The following is an 8,538-nucleotide window of genomic DNA, read 5'->3' as shown; positions in this document are numbered from 1 at the left end:
AACACTACTGATTCAGACAACAGATTGTGTCGCAAGACAAGCTCTTACATGAACCGGGAAGAAGAAAGTGAACTCCGTCGGAACTCAGCGGGGAAGCGACAAATGCAGGAAATTGGACGCACAATCTTAGTGAATCGCGGCAGCTCTGAATCCTCGTCGGACAACGCACCTCGGGGATCACGACGGGACAGGTAGGTAAATGTGCCCCCATGTTTTGATGTGGCTGTTAACCTATTAGTTCCTAACGTCAATGTAGTGACTTCAGATTCTACATACAGGGACGGGGTCAGCCTTCTGCATCTGACTGCTCGTACCGCCATTGACTTATATTTCCACTTCACAGAACACAGGAGGGCATATAAAAAACTGTCACTAGGAAGTACAATTTGTTATGCAGAAAACAAGCCCTCACACAGCTCTGTACATGGAAAAATAAAAAAGTTATAGGTTTTTGTGGGGAGCGATAAACAGAAAGTAAAATGGAAAAAGCCTATAAGTGGCACGGTCTTAATATGTCCTTATGCCACAAGATAAAAAGTTAACAAATTCTCTGGGATAAAGGTTTGTGGTACCTGAGGCATTTTGGTTGTGTTTGGAAACATAATCCAAAGGCTCCACTGAGTAATAACATATTTTGGTAACATATTGGGGGTCATTTACTAAGCGCCTGAATCACGTTTTTCTTGCGGGTTACCCAAATTTTTCCATTTTGCCGATTTTCCCTGCATTCCTACCTGATGTTTTGAATAGTTTGAAGGCTAAGTTAATAGAATGGGGTGATATGTGGGGGGTTTCTGTTAACAGAACTTCCAAAACTGCTCTACAAATGAAATTTGAGAGAATGCTGTTCGATTTGTGATCTTTCTAGCATCGTAATAAAACAAAAGGACACTTCCAAAGTGACGCCAACACAAAGCTGAGATATGGTAAATGTTAGAAAAAAATGAAACATTTTGAAGTTTGAAAATAGCATTTTTTTTCTAAATGTTTTCCAAACTCACCTTTTTTTCATAAATAAATTCAAAATATATCAATCAACATTTCCCACTAACTTTAAGTACAAAATGTCATGTAAAAACAAACTAATAAACAATTGGGTAAGATAAAGCATTCTAATGTTATAACAGGATAAAGTGACACATGCTGGTTTTAAAAATAGGCCTTGGTCATCAAGATGCAAATAAGCTTGGTTACTAAGGGGTTAAGTTATACACTAACAGAGAGAATCTTGACTATATATTGATTAAAAACTAAAATACTTAAGAATGTACTGAGGTCTCAGTGTATTCCTATAAAAACTTAACTTTTCCTTTGTTTTCATGTTTTATGCTAATTTTTGTTTGGTATATTGATGTAGCTTTTAAGTGACCTATGAAGGCATAGTTGAAACATATTTGTGTTATACAAAAATGCTTGTATCACCACACTGAGCTTATATAATTCAAGGACTAGGACTACATCAAAAAAGTACCATAATATTTTTTTTGGTATTGGATAATTTCAACACTTATGGGACAAACCATTAAACCACAGTTTTATGGCATATTATAACACAGGAATTATGGCACGGCACTAAGTTTGGAGGCTAGGCACACATGCAATAAGATTGTAGACCTTTATGGGAAATGACTGCAATCTTGAATGATTTACTCCAGTTCAGTGTACAATACAAATGGAATATTTCTTAAGCAAAGTACAGTAAAGTCAAGCATAAAATTGTGCTCCCTGTCCATTCAATGTTCTGGCAACTATGCTGATTTTTAAGTACGTGTGCAGATTGCAGCGTGACATTTCGTAATAACTAAAAGATTAAGAAAATATGTGCTGAGCACTTACTGCTTTATAGCTCCATTTTATCAAACTTTGAGCTAGTTGAAAAAACTATATGTGATTTTAGGTTGACACGCTACAGTGAATTACAGTAAGGACCGAAATATTTTTGCAAGACTGGTTATATTAAAGGTTATGAAGCCAATAACTAGCATTTAATTCTGTATAATATATGAGACAACAGTAGCTGAACTGTGCCTGAACTTCTAAATTCTATCTCTATGGGATCAGAACTAGAACCTTTATGTTTTATAATTTAACGTATGTGAATGCAGTCAACTTGTACTGAAAAAAATATCAGCTATATAAGTTTTCCCTTCTGATTTAGCGGCCAAATGCATATAGAAAATAATTGGCTGGAAGCCAAAATTTAATAAAGGGAAAGTCAAGAGAAAATGGCATAACTTGTTGTTATATTGGCTAATGATGGCATCATACACTCACCGGCCACTTTTTTAGGTACACCATGCTAGTAACGGGTTGGACCCCCTTTTGCCTTCAGAACTGCCTCAATTCTTTGTGGCATAGATTCAACAAGGTGCTGGAAGCATTCCTCAGAGATTTTGGTCCATATTGACATGATGGCATCACACAGTTGCCACAGATTTGTCGGCTGCACATCCATGATGCGAATCTCCCGTTCCACCACATCCCAAAGATGCTCTATTGGATTGAGATCTGGTGACTGTGGAGGCCATTTGAGTACAGTGAACTCATTGTCATGCTCAAGAAACCAGTCTAAGATGATTCAAGCTTTATAACATGGCGCATTATCCTGCTGAAAGTAGCCATTAGATGTTGGGTCCATTGTGGTCATAAAGAGATGGACATGGTCAGCAACAATCCTCAGGTAGGCTGTGGCATTGCAACGATGATCAATTGGTGCCAAGGGGCCCAAAGAGTGCAGCCAACTTGTACTGAAAAAAATATCAGCTATATAAGTTTTCCCTTCTGATTTAGCGGCCAAATGCATATAGAAAATAATTGGCTGGAAGCCAAAATTTAATAAAGGGAAAGTCAAGAGAAAATGGCATAACTTGTTGTTATATTGGCTAATGATGGCATCATACACTCACCGGCCACTTTTTTAGGTACACCATGCTAGTAACGGGTTGGACCCCCTTTTGCCTTCAGAACTGCCTCAATTCTTTGTGGCATAGATTCAACAAGGTGCTGGAAGCATTCCTCAGAGATTTTGGTCCATATTGACATGATGGCATCACACAGTTGCCACAGATTTGTCGGCTGCACATCTATGATGCGAATCTCCCGTTCCACCACATCCCAAAGATGCTCTATTGGATTGAGATCTGGTGACTGTGGAGGCCATTTGAGTACAGTGAACTCATTGTCATGCTCAAGAAACCAGTCTAAGATGATTCAAGCTTTATGACATGGCGCATTATCCTGCTGAAAGTAGCCATTAGATGTTGGGTCCATTGTGGTCATAAAGAGATGGACATGGTCAGCAACAATCCTCAGGTAGGCTGTGGCGTTGCAACGATGATCAATTGGTGCCAAGGGGCCCAAAGAGTGCAGCCAACTTGTACTGAAAAAAATATCAGCTATATAAGTTTTCCCTTCTGATTTAGCGGCCAAATGCATATAGAAAATAATTGGCTGGAAGCCAAAATTTAATAAAGGGAAAGTCAAGAGAAAATGGCATAACTTGTTGTTATATTGGCTAATGATGGCATCATACACTCACCGGCCACTTTATTAGGTACACCATGCTAGTAACGGGTTGGACCCCCTTTTGCCTTCAGAACTGCCTCAATTCTTCGTGGCATAGATTCAACAAGGTGCTGGAAGCATTCCTCAGAGATTTTGGTCCATATTGACATGATAGCATCACACAGTTGCCGAAGATTTGTCGGCTGCACATCCATGATGCGAATCTCCCTTTCCACCACATCCCAAAGTTGCTCTATTGGATTGAGATCTGGTGACTGTGGAGGCCATTTGAGTACAGTGAACTCATTGTCATGTTCAATAACCCAGTCTGAGATGATTTCAGCTTTATGACATGGCGCAGATCAGATGTTGGGTACATTGTGGTCATAAAGGGATGGACATGGTCAGCAACAATACTCAGGTAAGCTGTGGCGTTGCAACGATGCTCAATTGGTACCAAGGGGCCCAAAGAGTGCCAAGAAAATATTCCCCACACCATGACACCACCACCACCAGCCTGAACCGTTGATACAAGGCAGGATGGATCCATGCTTTCATGTTGTTGATGCCAAATTCTGACCCTACCATCCGAATGTCGCAGCAGAAATCAGACCAGGCAACGTTTTTCCAATCTTCTACTGTCCAATTTCGATGAGCTTGTGCAAATTGTAGCCTCAGTTTCCTGTTCTTAGCTGAAAGGAGTGGCACTCGGTGTGGTCTTCTGCTGCTGTAGCCCATCTGCCTCAAAGTTCGACGTATTTGCATTCAGAGATGCTCTTCTGCCTACCTTGGTTGTAACGGGTGGCAATTTGAGTCACTGTTGCCTCTCTATCAGCTCGAACCAGTCTGCCCATTCTCCTCTGACCTCTGGCATCAACAAGGCATTTCCGCCCACAGAACTGCCGCTCACTGGATGTTTTTTCTTTTTCGGACCATTTTCTTTAAACCCTAGAGATGGTTGTGCGTGAAAATCCCAGTAGATCAGCAGTTTCTGAAATACTCAGACCAGCCCTTATGGCACCAACAACCATGCCACGTTCAAAGGCACTCAAATCACCTTTCTTCCCCATACTGATGCTCGGTTTGAACTGCAGGAGATTGTCTTGACCATGTCTACATGCCTAAATGCACTGACTAGAAATTAAGTGTTAACGAGCAGTTGGACAGGTGTACCTAATAAAGTGGCCGGTGAGTGTATATTATACACCTTCATACATTAGGTTTGATGATTTGACAAATTGCAAGAGAAAGAGAGGACAATTCCTTCTGTACATAGCATGCACAGTCTGGTTAATAGCCTTCTTATAATTATGTCAAGGAGACAATATTTTATAAAAAGCTACATGCTTTCTAACAGACCAGTTTGCAATTGCTTTCATCTAATGAAAGCAATTGCCATTTTGTGTGGCATAGAGATTAGGAAATGCCAATTTTTAATTTTTTAAAAACTGTATGTAAATTTTCATTTACCGGGGGAGGCTGTGGATGTTTTATATCTGGGCTTTTCCAAGGCATTTGATACAGTGCTACACAAAAGGTTGGTACATAAAATGAGACTGCTGGGATTAGAGATAATCTGAGTATTTGGCTAAGTAATTGGCTGATAGAAAAGTGATTAGTGATAGAAAACAGAGGGTCGTCATTAAAGGAAACCTACCATTTCAAATTGTAGGGGTAAGCTGTAAATACCCAGCACCAGCTCAGGGTGAGCTGGTACTTACTTTCGTTAGTGTTATAAACTGCTGGATCGCGGTTTTAACACTTTTTAAAGTTTATAGCAGCAGCTGCTTCGGCGATGTGCACGTCTCCGGCATTTCCTATGTAGGCGTGCACGATCGTGTGCACGCAGCGCTGAAGCAGCTTCGGCTATAAACTTTAAAAAGTGTTAAAAACTGTGATACAGATTTCAAATGGTAGGTTTCCTTTAATGGCACGTTCTCAGATTGGATTGACGTCAGTATTGGACCACCTTCTTCTTTATTAAGGAGGTTCTCAGGTGACAAAGATTGACATTACTCTACCTTATCTCTCTACACTTATCACTTCACTAATTCAGTGTCATTAAATCTTCTGCCCCCTTTTTATGTAATCAAAGTCATTCCTGGCACTGGCAGCATCTGTTACACTTACAGTTTCCATAGAAACAACATGTATACTGTCTCTGCTCTCTTGATCCCTGCTGTGGGGGTGTGGCTACATGTTCCTGTGTGAAGAAGCTATGCTGCCAAGGGGGATTGTAGGAGATGTAATCTTTTAGCAGAATGGGGGCAGCCATCTTGGAGTGATGTAGCTGTAGCAGTGAGCTGTGAAATGAAGAAAAGGAAAAGAAAGCATACAGCCCAGGATGGTGAGGTAAGGTTGTGTAACTATAATATATCCAAAAAAAAACTGGTCACTTTAAAAAAAAAAGTACATATAGTGACTGGAGAACCCCTTTAATGACCTTATAGAGGAACTACACAGTCAAGTTTCAATATTTGCAGAGGATACTAAGCTGTGTAAAGTAATTAATACAGAGGCCAATAGTATTATATTACAGAGGGATTTGTGGAAGCTGAAAGATCGGGCAGAGAAATGGCTGTTGAGGTTTAATGTAGATAACTGAAAAGTTATGCTCTCGGGCCATGAAAACAAAAACTATGATTATGTAACAGTCAATTAGAATAATAAGAACAGGTACAGAGGAGATCAACCAAGATTATTAGGGCAATAAAGGGACTAGAATTCAAGATTTCAAAACTTGGGTTTTTACAGTTTAGAAAAAAGACGACAGACCGCATTACAATAAACAAATACCTGAATGGGAAGTACAGGAAGAGGAGAGGTAGTTGTACCTTTGGCATGGACAGGGATTATTTACTGTAAAAGCAGTGAGGCTATGGAATTCTGTGGGGAAAAACATTTAACTATTTCACTATGTGTGTGTATTTCAAAAATAAACCAGACGAAATTGAGGCATTGGTCAATTACATTGCAAAGAATGCCTCAATTAACATCAGGTTGTTTTCAGCCCGCTCCACCTCTTTAGAGCCCTCCACTTCACCCCCATTAAAAACAGCAAGCCAACTCATAGAGTAGTCACTAATGTTCTATGGTAACTCCCCTAGATGGCATTGTTTGGGTCAACCACCTGCCCCTTCCCCAGTTGCAGACATAGAGCCACACTTATTAAAGCATTTCTGCCAGTTTTCTGTATGACTTTGCAATGAAAATGTACAAACTGCTTGCACATGTATTTATAAAATGTCTGCACCAGTTTTTTGTTGTGGCTGCATTGTATCCAACAAGACAGAAAAATGTGCACCTAAAGGGGTTTATTAGTGCTTGGTCGGAGTTTGCACAACATTTACTACTGACAATTGTGCACAAATGTGCACAATTCTGCACCAAAAAAAGGGGGCACACTTCCATATCAGTGTAGGGGGTACCTCCCTTATAGAAAACCTCAAGTAGGGCATAAGGGTGTTCCAATGTTCCCATCTTTATCAATTACATTTTGCTACATTCCCCTTAAGGTTCTATTAAGCCTTTGAACCAGACTGTCTGTCTGTGGATGATATATAGAATTGTGCAACGTAATTGTGCAATGTTTAGGAGGTAACACAGCTCTTTGGTGACCCTTGACTTAAATAGGGTCCCTTGGTCAGTTAGCATCTCTTTAGGGATATCTAAATCTGAGTGAACATCTGGAACTGTTCCCTTGCTATTACTTTTGAAGAGGTGTTTCTTATAGGGATGGCCTCAGGATAACGTGTGACAAAATATGCTGGTGACCCCTGGCAGACTTAGGTATTGGCCCATCCAAATCCATAGCTATACGCTCAAAGAGTACTTAGATTATGGGTAAGGGGATTAGTGGAATGTGGTAAAGGGGTGTGTATTTGACATCTTTTTGGGCAGCATATGAGGGCCTTGCAAAATAAGACCAACGTTTACCCAAGTCACAGTCCATGGGTTTGGTTATATCTGGACAATTTACAGCAACATGTCCCAGAGCATGGCAATGCCAGAAGACTATCTGTCCCTGGGCAACAGGCATAGCGTCCATTTGGAGATCTGATAACCTTTTGGCTTGACCCTTTGAGTGGATGCCACTCTCTTTAGCAGACAATCTCACCCCTTTAACAATAGGAACAATCTTACCACTGGACGGTCTTATCTTTTTACCAGGGACATGCAAATCCTGCAGGCACTCTTATGTAGCAGTGAACCTCTCAACTGCAGAGACCAGGTCATCAATGCTTTTAGGATTTGTTTCTCCAAGGCAGCGCTCTATCCTCATTGGTAGCGTGTGGATGAAATAGTCAGAGACCACACGGTCCACAATCTGGTCTGTGGATAAGGCCTCTGACTTTAACCACTTGTTGGTGAGATGTTAGAGGTCATACAGGCTTGTCAAGATAATATTCCCAGTTGTAGACCTGCTGGACTCTGACAGCTAATGTAACCCCTAACCTGACCTGGAATTCTCTTTTCAACATTGCATAAACTTTTGCATTCTGCACTTGCAGGTCAAAGTAGGCTTTTTGGGGTTCTCCTGACAAAAATGGGGCAATACATCCGCCCACTTTTCCTAGGGTAGACTCTCTCTCTAGACAATCCTTTCAAATATACCCAGAAAAACATGAATGTCATCTTCTGGAGTCATCTTTCTCAGGGTCTTCTGCACCTAAGCGCAACCCTGGAGTTGTCACTTGTAACTGCTGCTGGAGGGACTGATTCAGCTGCTGTGGCTCTTTCACCAATGTTTGGTGCAACCTTACAGCTTCCTCGTGCACTTGTCACTGCAGAGCATTTGCTTCCAGCTGTGCGGTGTGGGCTTGTTGGTGGTTGATGTTGGACTGCATAAGCTGCTTTATAAGCTCCTCCATGTTTACCAATTAGTCAGGCCTTTGTCAGTTGATACCTTTAAGAGTACTGACTATTTAGGAAACTGCCCACATCCTCCACCAAGATGTAGTGGGGTCAGTTTTAAGTATAGAAAAGACCAGAAACACAGACAGGCTTGACAGCGGAAATGTGCTTTTAGTGGCA

Source organism: Engystomops pustulosus, chromosome 3 (assembly GCF_040894005.1).
Source record: "Engystomops pustulosus chromosome 3, aEngPut4.maternal, whole genome shotgun sequence".
Lineage (NCBI taxonomy): Eukaryota > Metazoa > Chordata > Amphibia > Anura > Leptodactylidae > Engystomops > Engystomops pustulosus.
The sequence above is the reverse complement of the archived record's forward strand: the minus strand, read 5'-3'. Positions refer to the sequence as shown.